General features: G+C 35.7%; 1 protein-coding gene across 7 annotated transcripts in view; it reads right to left on the reverse strand.

Annotated features, from left to right (window-relative positions):
* Nucleotides 1-13,213, reverse strand: part of LEF1 (lymphoid enhancer binding factor 1) — a 134,141-nt gene that overhangs the window by 84,305 nt on the left and 36,623 nt on the right. The window lies entirely within an intron of this gene.

A 13,213-nucleotide genomic window follows, 5' to 3' on the forward strand; every position in this document is an offset into this window, starting at 1 on the left:
CTGAGGTCTAAAGGCCAAGAGGAAAGGTTGTGATCACAGCCCTGTTGTACAAAAGCGAAGGTCTACTCCCACATTCGGGATGAAGGCTCAAACACCACATACTGAGGAAAAAAGCAAGTGTTTGGGTTCTAAATATTTTTGTCTCTGTGTTCTGTTAACGTGGGGAAAGTTTCTCTTTTCCTTTCATTTAAAATAGATCATTTCTATTCTTGATCTACTTTAAACACATATACTGAAGTTTTGTTTTGTTTTAATTACGTAAAAAATAAGGACATGTCCAATTCTCATCATAAACTTTCACTCAGGGAATCTGAGTCTCCTTTAAATTTGTGATTTATGGTGCTCAAAATGTCACTTAAGAATATTACAGTCGTGTGCAAAATGACACTGAGAATTACCGACACTTTTAAACAAAATCCCACCATAACAACACACACACACAAAAATAGCTCAAATGCTCAAAAACAGGTCTTAAAATCTTTGCCTCTATATTATATGTGGGATTATGCTGAATGCTGTGGTTCATCATCTGTGCTCTCCATTTGGCAGCCTCAAGTCTTTCCTATGAGAGAGCCTAAAAGTTTGACTTACTAATAGGTAAGTGGTTCTCAAACTTTTTCAGAGTTCCTTTACTCTTAAAAATTATTGAGAATTCCAAAGAGCTTTTGTTTATGTAGAATATATCTATTAACCTTTACCATATTAGAAATTAAAACTGAGAACATTTTTTAATTTATAAAAACCATAGTAGTAAATTCATTACATGTGAACATAAATCACATATTTTTATGGAAAATTAGTGGCACCATTCTACATTTTTGAAAGTCCTTTTAACATCTGGCTTTTAGTAGAAAACAGCTGCATTCTCATATCTGCTTCTACATAAAATCTGTGATATGTTGTTTTAGTTGAAGTTTATGCAGAAAATCTAGCCTCACAGAGATATATAGTTGGAAAAGAGAATTATTTTAGTAGCTTTTAAGATAATTATGAATATTCTCTCTTGATACTGCACTAGACACAGCGATGTTTCCTTAAAGGTTAGCTGCAATATGGAATTTGAAACCGTACCAGTAAACTTTCCTATTCTGTTTTATTAAAATCCATTAGTTTATCTTGCACATTGAATAAGTGGATCTTTCACCTATGTATGATCTTATAACAAGCGCCAGTAATTCGGTGAGTCCTGGTTTACTGAGTTATGTAGATCTTCCAAATACTGACACATTTCATATACAATATTAAAATCACATTTGTTAATATCACCAATGATCTCACCAAGAGTCTTTAAAGGTTCAAACTTCGATCTTAGGGTGAGGGATACACAGATTTCCAAAATTCTAATTTTCCCTTGAAAGTCTGAATTTTATCACTGGTAACAAATACAGTTGTTTTCATTCAGGTAACAAGCTCACTTCCTTTAGTTTTGATAAAAGGTTTACCAAATAACGAAGTCTGATAAGCCATATTTGATCTGTCAACCATTCTCTAAAGTAAAAACTTAATCACATAGATTTTTTTTTCTTGAAACAGCCATGACATTTCACTATATAGTAAAAGTGTACGTGTACTTGTCATTTTATCACTAGAATATTAGAAAGACATGCACTCAAGGGCCTAAGTTTAATAAAACAACTTTTACTGCTTTATCAAATGACACCAGCATTTTATTAACCAAGTACAGGATAGTAAAGAATATAATGACTACTAGAACAGTGGGTACCAATGTGTTGACTTATGCTAAGTTGCTACCAGTTTTATTCACCATTGCTTTCATACTACTAGTGCAAATATAACAATGAAAACAGAAAAAAAAAAAAAAAAAGAAAGAGAGAGAGAGAGAAAGACTTTATATTGTCATGGAAACAGTTTTGATCCCATGGACTCCTCCAAAGTACCTTAGGGACTCAGGGGTTCAGAGACCATACTTTGAGAACCTGTCTACTAAACCAAACCTGCAATACTGATCCACTCAACTAAAGGAACTGGTTTTATTTTTGCTCTGGGCAAAGAATAGAAATACCAAAGTAAAAGCCAAGCATGTCCTAGTATTTTAGGCATTACAGAGTAACCATTTCCCTTTTCTCTCCCTCTGGACCATCTGTTCCTGATAACCTGTATAACATTTTCTGGCCAACATCTTGAAAGACCACTTCTAATAAAATTATGAATACAGGTGCTAATGACTGCTAGTGGCCAAAGAGTAGCCTTTTGCCTACACTGTGTGACAATAATTTCTCATGCCTCATTCTCTTTGATCCACTACATACTTACTGTATTTTTAGTTTTTGTTTGCTATTATTAGCATTTAAGGCCATAAATTTCCCTCTAAGTGTCCCTTTGACTGAAAACTGCTAATTTTGATATGTAAACTTTTTATTACTATTTAGTCCTAAATATTTTCTCTTTTGAGGAATTTTAAAGTTTTCCTTATCGATAAAAGAGGGTTTTTCCTATTTGTCTTCTTCTAAATTAACGCCTTTATAATCAGAGAATACATTTGTATGATTGCTAGCATTCTGAAGTTTAATAACATTTGATTCTTGCTCCAATATTTTATAACCTGGAGTTGCTGAATACAATCCACATAATCCACTGGGCCAAGCTTGTTAACTGTGTTGTTCAAATATCTTATAATTACTTGAGGAGAAGGGGAGTATCTAGTAATTTATCAATTACTGAGATACATTGAAATCCCTTATGAGAATGTAAGTTTGTTTATGTTTCCTTGTGTTTGTTTTTCCTTTAGAGATTTTGAAGCTGTATTATAAGCATAACAATTTAGAATTATACTTTTCTTCGTCTGATATTACCATAGTTCCATCAGCTTATTCTGGATTGATCTTTTTTTTTAAGATTTTATTTATTTATTCATAGAGATGCAGAGAGAGAGAGAGAGAGAGAAAGAGAGAGAGAGGCAGAGACACAGGCAGAGGGAGAAGCAGGCTCCATGCAGAGAGCCTGACGTGGGACTCGATCCAGGATCTCCAGATCACGCCCTGGGCTGCAGGCGGTGCTAAACCGCTGTGCCACCCAGGCTGCCCTGGATTGATCTTTGTATATATATTTTTCATACCTTCACTTTGATAATTTCCTTTTTTTGGTCTTTCTATATATAGTCTGTAAAATTTCTTCAGATTACTCTTCCATTTTATTAATTCCACCTGCAGCTAAGTCTAAGCTGCTCTTAAACACATCCATTTTAGCTTTTAACTTGAAATATTCTTTTTCTTCCTAGAAATTGTTTGATTCTTTTTCAAAACTATGTTATGGTAGAGGGGTTCTGTGGCTCTGTTAAACCAAACTCTTGATTTTGGCTCAGATCATGATCTCAGGGTTGTGGGATGAGCCCCATGTTGGGCTCCATGCTCAGCCTGGAGTCTGCTTGGGATTCTCTCTCCCTCTGCCCCTCTACCCCGGACTGGCATGCCTCTCTCTCAAAAGAAATAAATAAAATCTTTTAAAAAAGGCAACAACCATATTATCATTTTTATATATTCTCTTGATCTTTATATTTTAGTTCCCTTTTCTATTTCTTAAACACATTAAACTAAATGTGTAATAATTCATTTTTCTAAAATTGTACCGTCTATTACAGTAGTCACTACTTATGTAGCTACTTAAATTTAAATTAAATGAAAATTTCAGTTTCCCAGTCATACTAGTTAAATGCTTGAAAGCCACATACAACTATGTGACTACCACACTGGACAACACTGATTTAAAGACTCTGCTGTCTGACTCAACTGAATCTGTTGACTATGGCACATGCAGTCATGTTTCCTTGAGTGTTGTGACTTTCTTTTCTTCCTCTTCTTTCCTTTCTTTCTTTTACTGAGAGTATCCATTTCTTGCAAGTTTATCTACAGAAATTCTTTAAGGCCCATATTGAAGGTAAGTGCTTCCAGAGTGGATTTGTTCTTGCTTTTGCCATTTACTGGGAAGCATTACCAAACTAGGACTCCTTTATAGAAAATTCCCAATTTAAGATCTTTCAGTTGACCTGGATAATGTGAACTCAGGTTGTAAACCTGAGTGAAAGCCAGCTGTGGTTATAATTCTCAGGGGGAGTGTTTTTACTCTTCTAGTCAGTGCTAATATTTGAGACAACAAATCTTCTTTGCAGTTCCCTGGGCAAGTGGGTTATTTCTAGTTCAGCTTTACACTGAAGAGACAGCCTTTAGGTCCAGCTTTCTGCAGGGGCTGGGATTTTTCTTCTCTTAGGCTCTACTTTTTGTCCTGTGAAACTTGCAAGATGTAAAATGAAGCTTGATTCACTATGTTCAACAAAGCCAGCTTCTATGAGCCATTTACATCACTGGGTTCCTATCCCATTTATACTTTAATTGGTCTCAGAGTATCCCCTACATTTCTAGTCACTCATGGATGCATTCAAAATGTAGACTTTTAAAAAACACTTACGGATGGATGTGTGTGTGCATGTTTGTGTGTATATATTATGAATGTACACATATCCGTATATATGAGTGTGTTCAAGTAAAACATATTTTTGTAATTTCAGCTCATTTTATAGAAGGGTTGGTTAGAGTATCTCATCTATAGTGCCAGAATTAGAAGACCACATCAATTTTGAAGACGCCTAATACTAGTTTTAAATATAACATTAATAAAGCCATAATTTATGGAGTATCTTGACTTATCACCTATCAAACGGAATGTTTAGAAACTTTCAAAACAACCACACAAACAAAGAATTATCCTTTTAGAGGTTAAATAACCTGTCCCTGGTCCCACAGTAAGAGGCAAACCTAGATTAAAATTTGGGTCTAACATCAAAATCTGTTCTGTTAGCCAATTAGCATCATATTGGTACCCTAATTTACATGAGGTAATGGAGGTTCTGGTTTACAATGTACTAGTTAGTTATATGAAACCCATGGGGTCAAACCCTTTTGAATTTTCAGTATTTTCAAATATATGAAAAGTAATGTAGGATATATATTGCACAATATGTAACACCCCCGCAGAGTCTGGGGCAGCACCCCTTAACCAGATACACAAACATTTTCTGTAGCAAAATTCAACAAAGGTCATACTAAGTGGGTAAAGGCTATAAAAAGTCTCACAGCAATTTTTTTTTTTCAGCCTTGGCTATCAAAAAAGTTATGAAAACACTTTCAGGGTTCAGATCTTTTCTGGATTTCCAAATTCTTTCATCTGTGAGCTCATCCAGAGTCTAGAGTCCAACTTGGATCTAGGACTAAAACAGGTTTTTCAACTTTTCTTAGTGATACCTTTTTAGGTCTCACCAGATCTGTTCCATATACTTTAATGTAGCATTACTGATACCAAACTGTGGGAAACATTAATTTTTATTTGTTAAATCTGAAATGAATTCTTTACTGAAAGGCTAATCATGTAGATTTAGCTCCTCTCAAATTAGAATTCTAAAACACCACCTTACTTTCTCATTATAGACTGGCACTTATTTTTCTCTGGACTAGTTCACTATTTCTTGCACTTATCAATTGAATATAACTCGGCCATTATCAGGCCAATATTACTTACAATAGTAAGACTTCAGTGCTCTTTTTTTTTTTTTTTTTAGACTTCAGTGCTCTTAAAAAGGTCTCTCCACACATACTGTTTTTAAATTTCCCAATGTTACACGTGAAATGCTTAGTATTAGAATTTACTTGATAAACTAGTGAAAATTTGTGGAAGTTCAGCAGATATGTACACATTATTGATAATTTATATGCTATTAGTGGGATTTTGCAACTTTGAGGTTTTTTTAAAAATCATTTGTTTACTACTGCATATCATATAAACTCTTTAAAAAATTTTTTTAAAGCACATGAGTTTAAAAAACAGTAGTTAAATTTTGGAAACAACTGACCCACAACAGATGGTTTAGGTGCAGCAATGTGAATGTGTAGTCTTACCACCAAAGAAGAAAGGCCATGACTTGCCAGACTTCAATTTAATGTAATTCATAAATATTGGTCAAACCCATGGTGATTCATGTATGACATGAGGCTAAATGTATTATGTTGTATTATTTAAAACTATGTTAAAAAAAAACTATAAGTTCAAAAAGTTACTAACTACAACAGTGTGAACACTGATCCTTCTTTTTTTTTAACTACCAAAACCTATTAACACTACCCATAATCTACCAATTTTGAATGTTTAAGTTCTTCGATGGACATGAAACAACCTTACTGGAATGGGGTAGTTTTTGTTGTTTGTTTCAAGAAATGGTCCTATTTCAGAGTCCACTGGTCTTAACTATGTTCTGAAACTCTCTCATTTGCACTTAAAGCTCCAATTTTAAGTTACTTAAATTGCAAAAAAAGTTTTATATATAATACATATGACATTCTAGAATTCTGACAAAAATGCAGATATTATGAATATTTTTAGTAATTTACTTTATAAATAAATATTTTTAAAAAAGGTAAAAGTGCCATTTATTTACTCCATTATTCACTGATTTGTGTATAGGTGGCCCTATTTTAGGAGCTAATCATATATAGGGGGCCCCAGTCCTGAACAATCTGTGCACAATCTAATGAGGAGGATGAGATGTAAATTATAATTTTTTTTCCAAAAGATTTTATTTATTTATTCATGAAAGACACACAGAGAGAGGCAGAGACATACGCAGAGGGAGAAGCAGGCTCCCTGTGGGGAACCCGATGCAAGAATCAATCCCAGGACCCTGGGATCATGACCTGAGCCAAAGGCAGACAGTCAACCCACTGACTCACCCAGGTGTTCCAATTAGTAACTTTTGACACAATGTGGAAAATGCTATTAATTGAGGCATGAATAAAATTCTACAGGAGTAATTAAGGCCAACTAGGGCTCAAAGAGGGCTTTTTGGGGAAGAGACATATAAATTGGGTCAGTGGTCCAGTAAAAGTTTTTCATGTTGTGTGTGTGTTTGTGGGGGGGGCATTTTGACAAAAAGAATAGCACAAGAAAAGGCCCAGAATCCAAGAATAGCATACTGAAACCAAGTATGGGCTGCAATTACACTTGGGACTTCCCACATGACAAATCAGTTTTTCATAATATTTTATCCTATTCTATCCTTATGTTATTTCAAAGCCCTCTAAATTTGAGGGACTATCAGAGAAATGGAAGATTCTAAAAATTACTTATTTCATTTATAAAGCTGTGTTCCTAAGCAAATGTTGACCACTTGAAGACTGCTATATAGATTGCTGATGCTAAATCTCATGATCCTCCAGAGAGAGGCAGGCTACAGAGCAGAAGGGAATGGTAGCTAGAAAGAAGCAAGCTCAGGAATTTACTAATGATAAGAAATTATTTATAATTATTATTATGTTATCACAAATTTGTTCTCTTTCTTTCCACATATTTGAAAACCACCTGTCAAACCAACTCAACGGGACTGTAGGTATTCTCCTCTACTGGTCTTAACAGCACACTTCACCTATTTGAATAGAATATTACAACACTCTGCCACTACAAGGAACCAGAGATTTCAGGAATATAAATAGTAGGAGAAAGCAAGTCACAGAGAACTTTTGGATGTAGGGAGCATAACTTGTGCAAGACAGTAAAGGCTGGACGGTAGGAACAGAATTTAACGTTTCAAGTATTTTCAGTCAGACAAAGAGAACCAGGTCAAAGTCTGGGTTGTCTGTCCTTGTGTCTTTTTTTTTTTTTTTTTTTTGAAGTTTTCCACCATGGCCCTGAATCTTCTCTGTGAGGTCTGTGTTGGACATTTCAATGCCACAAACCTTATTTCTCTAACTCTCCAGTCACTGGAGATTTGCTAATATAACACATGCAAAAAATATTCTCATAATATATGACTGCAGGGGAAAAAGTAGTAAATGAATTATGTACCATTCTCAGGAGGGAGTATTACTCTCAAAAATAAACATATAGCAAACCATATTACAAAAGTGAGAATATTCACCTGTTGTGGAGTTCCCACAAAGGAACTTTAACTAATGGAGATGGGAGTCTAGCAGTCAGGACCTTCACAAAGACCTTCAGTCTTGCCCGCCAATGACAAGTTAGAGGTTCAAGAAAAACAATAAAAAGAGGAACAAAACTGGAGCAAGACCTCAAAATATCAGTGTTTACAATATTAGCAAAATTATTTAGTTGTCATTTAAAAAACTGTATCCATAAAAGCTTGGCAAGAGATCAGTCACTGTTAGAAAATCAAAGAAGGATTAAAAAAAGTTTTTTTTTTTCAAAGGATAAATTGATGACTGAAAGTAAAGAGATTTTTTTTTTACCCTTTGAAAAGATATTACTTATTTTAAAGCTTACTCTAAAGAAGGCCTTTTCTAAATTATGAGGTATGTTCACTTTAAACAGAAAATAAAGGGCAGCCCCAGTTGCCCAGCAGTTTAATGCCGCCTTCAGCCCAGGGTGTGATCCTGGAGACCCGGGATTGAGACCCACATGAGGCTCCCTTCGTGGAGCCTGCTTCTCCCCCTGCCTGTGCCTCTGCCTCTCTCTCTCTCTCTCTCTGTGTCTATATGAATAAATAAATAAAATCTTTAAAATAAATAGAAAATAAATATACAGATAAGATGCAGCACCTATTTTTATAAATGTAAATATCTAAAGAGATGGGACTACAAAAATGTAAAAGATATGTATGTGTCTGGGCAAGGACTAGAAAGAAAAGATCATGAATAATGAAAAGGGTAATTTATTAGGGTGGTAAGGCTGTGTGTGTATAACTTAGCTCATTTATTTCTTTTGTTGTTGCTTTAATACAGGTCAAAAATAAAAAGAGGAAAAGAATCCATAAAAATGCCTATCATTAAAGGTTGTTTGTGGCAATCACATAAATCTTATCACAGATAAAAATAAATGAGCACTTCTGAAACTATTAAATCATATGTCACATCTTCGTTTTGGAAAATAAGGCCAGGTAAAACCCTGAAAAGCCCACTGGATTCCATCATCACCATTCTCTCCTTCCCTAATCCCTCAAAAGGGAATCAGGACATCTCTTCTGTTTCTGTTCTTTCTTCAATCCTTGACGTACTCAACCCGCTACTCCCACGGAAGAAGTGACTATAGAAAACCAAGTTTCCAGAGCACTTTACAGGCTTCTGCCATTTCAGAGTCTTGCTGATTTTACAGAGCTCTGGTCAATTCCAAGTTGTTTAGATTAGCCAGCCAGCTCACTAGAAAGGCACAGAAACATACAAACGCTTCCCGATTCCAAGGACCAGCTGTCAATTAAAAAATGCTCTCTTTGCCTCTAACATTCTAAGAGCACTAGAATTCCAAAGAAAATTCTATAATTTTTGGAGGAAAAAATATCTCTGAATTATAGTTTCTCTAAGCCTCAAATCACAACATTTTTTTTTTGTAAGGAGTAGGTAGAAGCTCAAACCATGTATGGATTAAATGAATTTTGAATTCTCTGTTCTGAAAAACATGGTCGTTCATGAATAATAGAGAGGCAGAAGGGGACAGAACAATCCAAGTAAAACAGCATTTTTCTAGATTCTGAGGAAATTCCAGATATAGAACAAATCCTGACCTGGGTATTCCATCTAAAAAACAAATGATACGGGACACCTGAGTGGCTCAGCAATTGAGCGCCTGCCTTTGGCTCAAGGCGTGATCCTGGAGCCTCCCCCCCCCCCCCCCCGCCCTTCTCTCTCTCATGAATAAATAAATAATCTTAAAAAAATAAAAATAAAAAACAAAACTTAGGTATGGCTTTTCTCCTCATTCTCCATAAATCTATCCAACAACAAAGTGTTCCCAATTAATTCAGGTCCTATGTTGGTATTCTAATTGTTTTATAAAGTTAGAAATGTACTTAATCTTTTTTAAAAGATTTTATTTATTTATTCATCCATGAGAGACAAACAGAGAGAGAAAGAAGCAGAGACACAGGCAGAGGGAGAAGCAGGCACCATGCAGGGAGCCCAACACAGGACTCGACCCGGGGTCTCCAGGATCACACCGTGGGCCGAAGGCAGCGCCAAACCCACTGAGCCACCCAGGCTGCCCGAAATGTACTTAATCTTATGTTAGTAAAAGCTTGTTGCAAATCCAAGGCACATGAACTGTGATAGCAATATTGGGCAACTACGCCCATATAACTAGGAGTCAACACTGTGTATATATTGTGAATAATGTTCTTAGTCTGTCTAAAGTACCAGTAATATATAGTATCTATTTAAGAAAGAAATACGGTTCTTTCTTTCTTAAAGAAAGAAATATGGGGGATCCCTGGGTGGCGCAGCGGTTTAGCGCCTGCCTTTGGACCAGGGCGCGATCCTGGAGACCCGGGATCGAATCCCACGTCAGGCTCCCGGCATGGAGCCTGCTTCTCCCTCTGCCTATGTCTCTGCCTCTCTCTCTCTCTCTGTGTGTGACTATCATAAATAAATAAAAAATTAAAAAAAAAAAGAAAGAAAGAAAGAAATATGGTAAGCTACCTTATCGGAGGTAATGCTATCTCCAGAGTAAGTAGTCACTACTGTATTCAATAGTGATCCCATTTTTCATTTCTTTTCTTCCATAACATCATCAGTCCCAATGATCACTTACAGAAAAATAGTACTTCATACACTTCCTTTTGAGGTTAAGGATGAGTTGAAATAGTCCTTCAAATCTCTCCCTTCATACAAGGATTTTTTAGCTGGAATTCAGGTTAAAAAAGAAAAAGGATGGAAAGCCTGAAACACAGGTGACCAGAACCAGTTGTTAAAACTGTTTAAATGATTCTCTTTAAATGAAGCCATTAAGAGCTGGACAGATAAATACCTATAAGGATAATGTTGCTGAGATCCTTAAAGGCAAAGAATACTCTTATTACTCAACCGTCCCATAATGCTGTTATCAGCCTATGATTATATTAATTCTTCACAGTTCATCAAAAGGCTTTCCAATTAATTTTCTGTGCAGTAAAAATAACCTGTTCCCTTCGTTACCCTCCCCAAGTTCCTGGAACTCAGTTAGCCTTTTTCCTATCTAATGAAGAAAAGAAAATTAATAAGGTGTACTTTTTTTTTTTTATCTTAAGCAATATTAAAGTATTATATGGTGGTGGTGGGTGCTATATAGAAATCGTCTTCCCTAATTTAAACCATTCAAAAGTCCCTAGGCAATGTCTACACAATTATGCATGAGGCTATCATAAAAATAGACTTCCATATATCATTAGATATAATTTTGATCAAAAGAAAGACATTTGGAAACACTGAATTCTCAAGCAACAGCATCGAAGTCTATCTCCACAAATTTCGTTAAGTGGTCTGAAAAGGAGATTGCTGAAGACTGACTCTTTGGGGTGATATTCTGGCAAAACCCAGTATATGCTACTAGCTACTAGTCACAATTATGGATTCTGTGGGGATGAGCTCTCTGGGAATACAAATACAATTTAAAAATTTCTGACAGGATAAAAATCAAGCAAATTCTGCCCTTGTAAAATTTATCATATAAAGCTTATCTTATAAAAAAGCTTAAAATGTAAAAAGTCCCCAGTAAAAAATAAAGGAGTGTGTTGCATATGGTATGATGACAGAACGAGACTTTTTTTAAAAAACCACACAAGAAGTCAGGATTATATCCTCTAGTTCAGAAAGTACTGAAATGATGTTAGGATTTAGGTTAAACAGAAGGGAAATTTCAAATGCAAGTTTAAAGTTTTTATTGATGACTTGGATGATGATTTAATTAGGCAATGGGGTTGACAGATTCATGAATCCAAAACATTATAGGACTAGACTGATGTGCCTATTCAAGCAAGATGAAATTTAACAAGGATAAATAAGGTAGGGCACTTGGGTCCAAAGAGAATTTTATACCCAAACTATGTGAAAAATGTAATCCAGTAGTCTAGCTGATAGTATTGTCTTAACTCTTCCTTGTTGATGCTCTATCTCCATTGACATTCTAGCAACAAATGAGTTCCTCAATGGGGAGATTAACTGTTCTTTCCTCTGAGCCTGTAATGCTATCCCATTCTGTAGCCCCAAAAGTATTATACAGGTCTTAAAGCACACTCTTCCCAATGAGATTTTCTCATTGTCCCAGTTTGAATCCTTTTACTCCTCCCCTATTTTTCTTCTGCTTTTTGAGTTTCATTTATAGCCCTTCTAAAATAGCACTTTGGCATAGAGTAACCTGGGTCTATCTATCATCCATACTTCGAAGCCTAGAGTGCAGACACCATGGGCTCCTCCAGGTGTTTTCTTCATGAAAGATACTAAATAATGTTTACTGGATTAGCATGCATCTGAATCACCTAGAGGGCTTAATAAAAATATGGACCTCATGTACAGAGTTCTCAGTAGATTTGGGATGGGAGTAGAAATTTAACATTTCTAAGAAGTTGTCAAGTGATACTGATGCTGCTGATCCAGGGATCACACTTGGATACCTCTTAGCACAACCTCATGAAAAAGAAGTTTATCATACAACTTTTATTTAGAATTTAAACCTTACAATGACTACAGCACTCTATGTAATCATGAGACATAACTAATAAATGTAAAGCAATTACAGTCTCCTCCATCATCAGTGCCTGCACTCTTGGCATGGCAGCCCATTAGCTGACGTCCTAATTAGCGGAATGAGCTGGGGCTATGGGCTCACTCTCCCAGAGAAACCTCTGTTGGAACTCATCCTCCTAGGGCTAACTCAACTGTGTCTTCCTTTTTATCTTCTTTAGTAGTCTCTACACCCAGCATGGAGCTGGAACTCACAACCCCGAGATCAAGAGTCACATGCTCTTCTGACTAAGCCAGCCAGGTGTCCCTCAACTATGTCTTTTAAGTTAATAAATGTAGAGTTGAAGTAAAGTTTAAAGAGGCTTTAGAGGTCTTCGACTCAATAAACTCCTTTGACAACATCCTTGAGAGATGGCGGCATGCACCTCCCTACCCCCACCTAAATGATCTGTGCGTGAGATGTCATCATGGTAAAAAATAATCTCACTTTATCATCAAGTATGTGAGAAAGTCTTCCTTAAACTAGGCTGGTATTGGTCTTTCCAAAACTTCTATTTACCCATCTCTAGAGGCCCATAATGTCTTGGGGCCACATATTTTATAACTTGATTTTTCAGAAGTAGAAAAGTAATATAGGACACACACTGTATATTACATATTTCCCTCAGTGGGATCCAGGGCAGTACTCTTTAAAAAACACATTTTTATTTTTTTTCAGTGAGGCACATGAATATTCATAGTGGAATAAAGACTATAAATACTTCACATTA

This window comes from Canis lupus, chromosome 32, assembly GCF_003254725.2.
Source record: "Canis lupus dingo isolate Sandy chromosome 32, ASM325472v2, whole genome shotgun sequence".
Classification (NCBI taxonomy): Eukaryota; Metazoa; Chordata; class Mammalia; order Carnivora; family Canidae; genus Canis; species Canis lupus.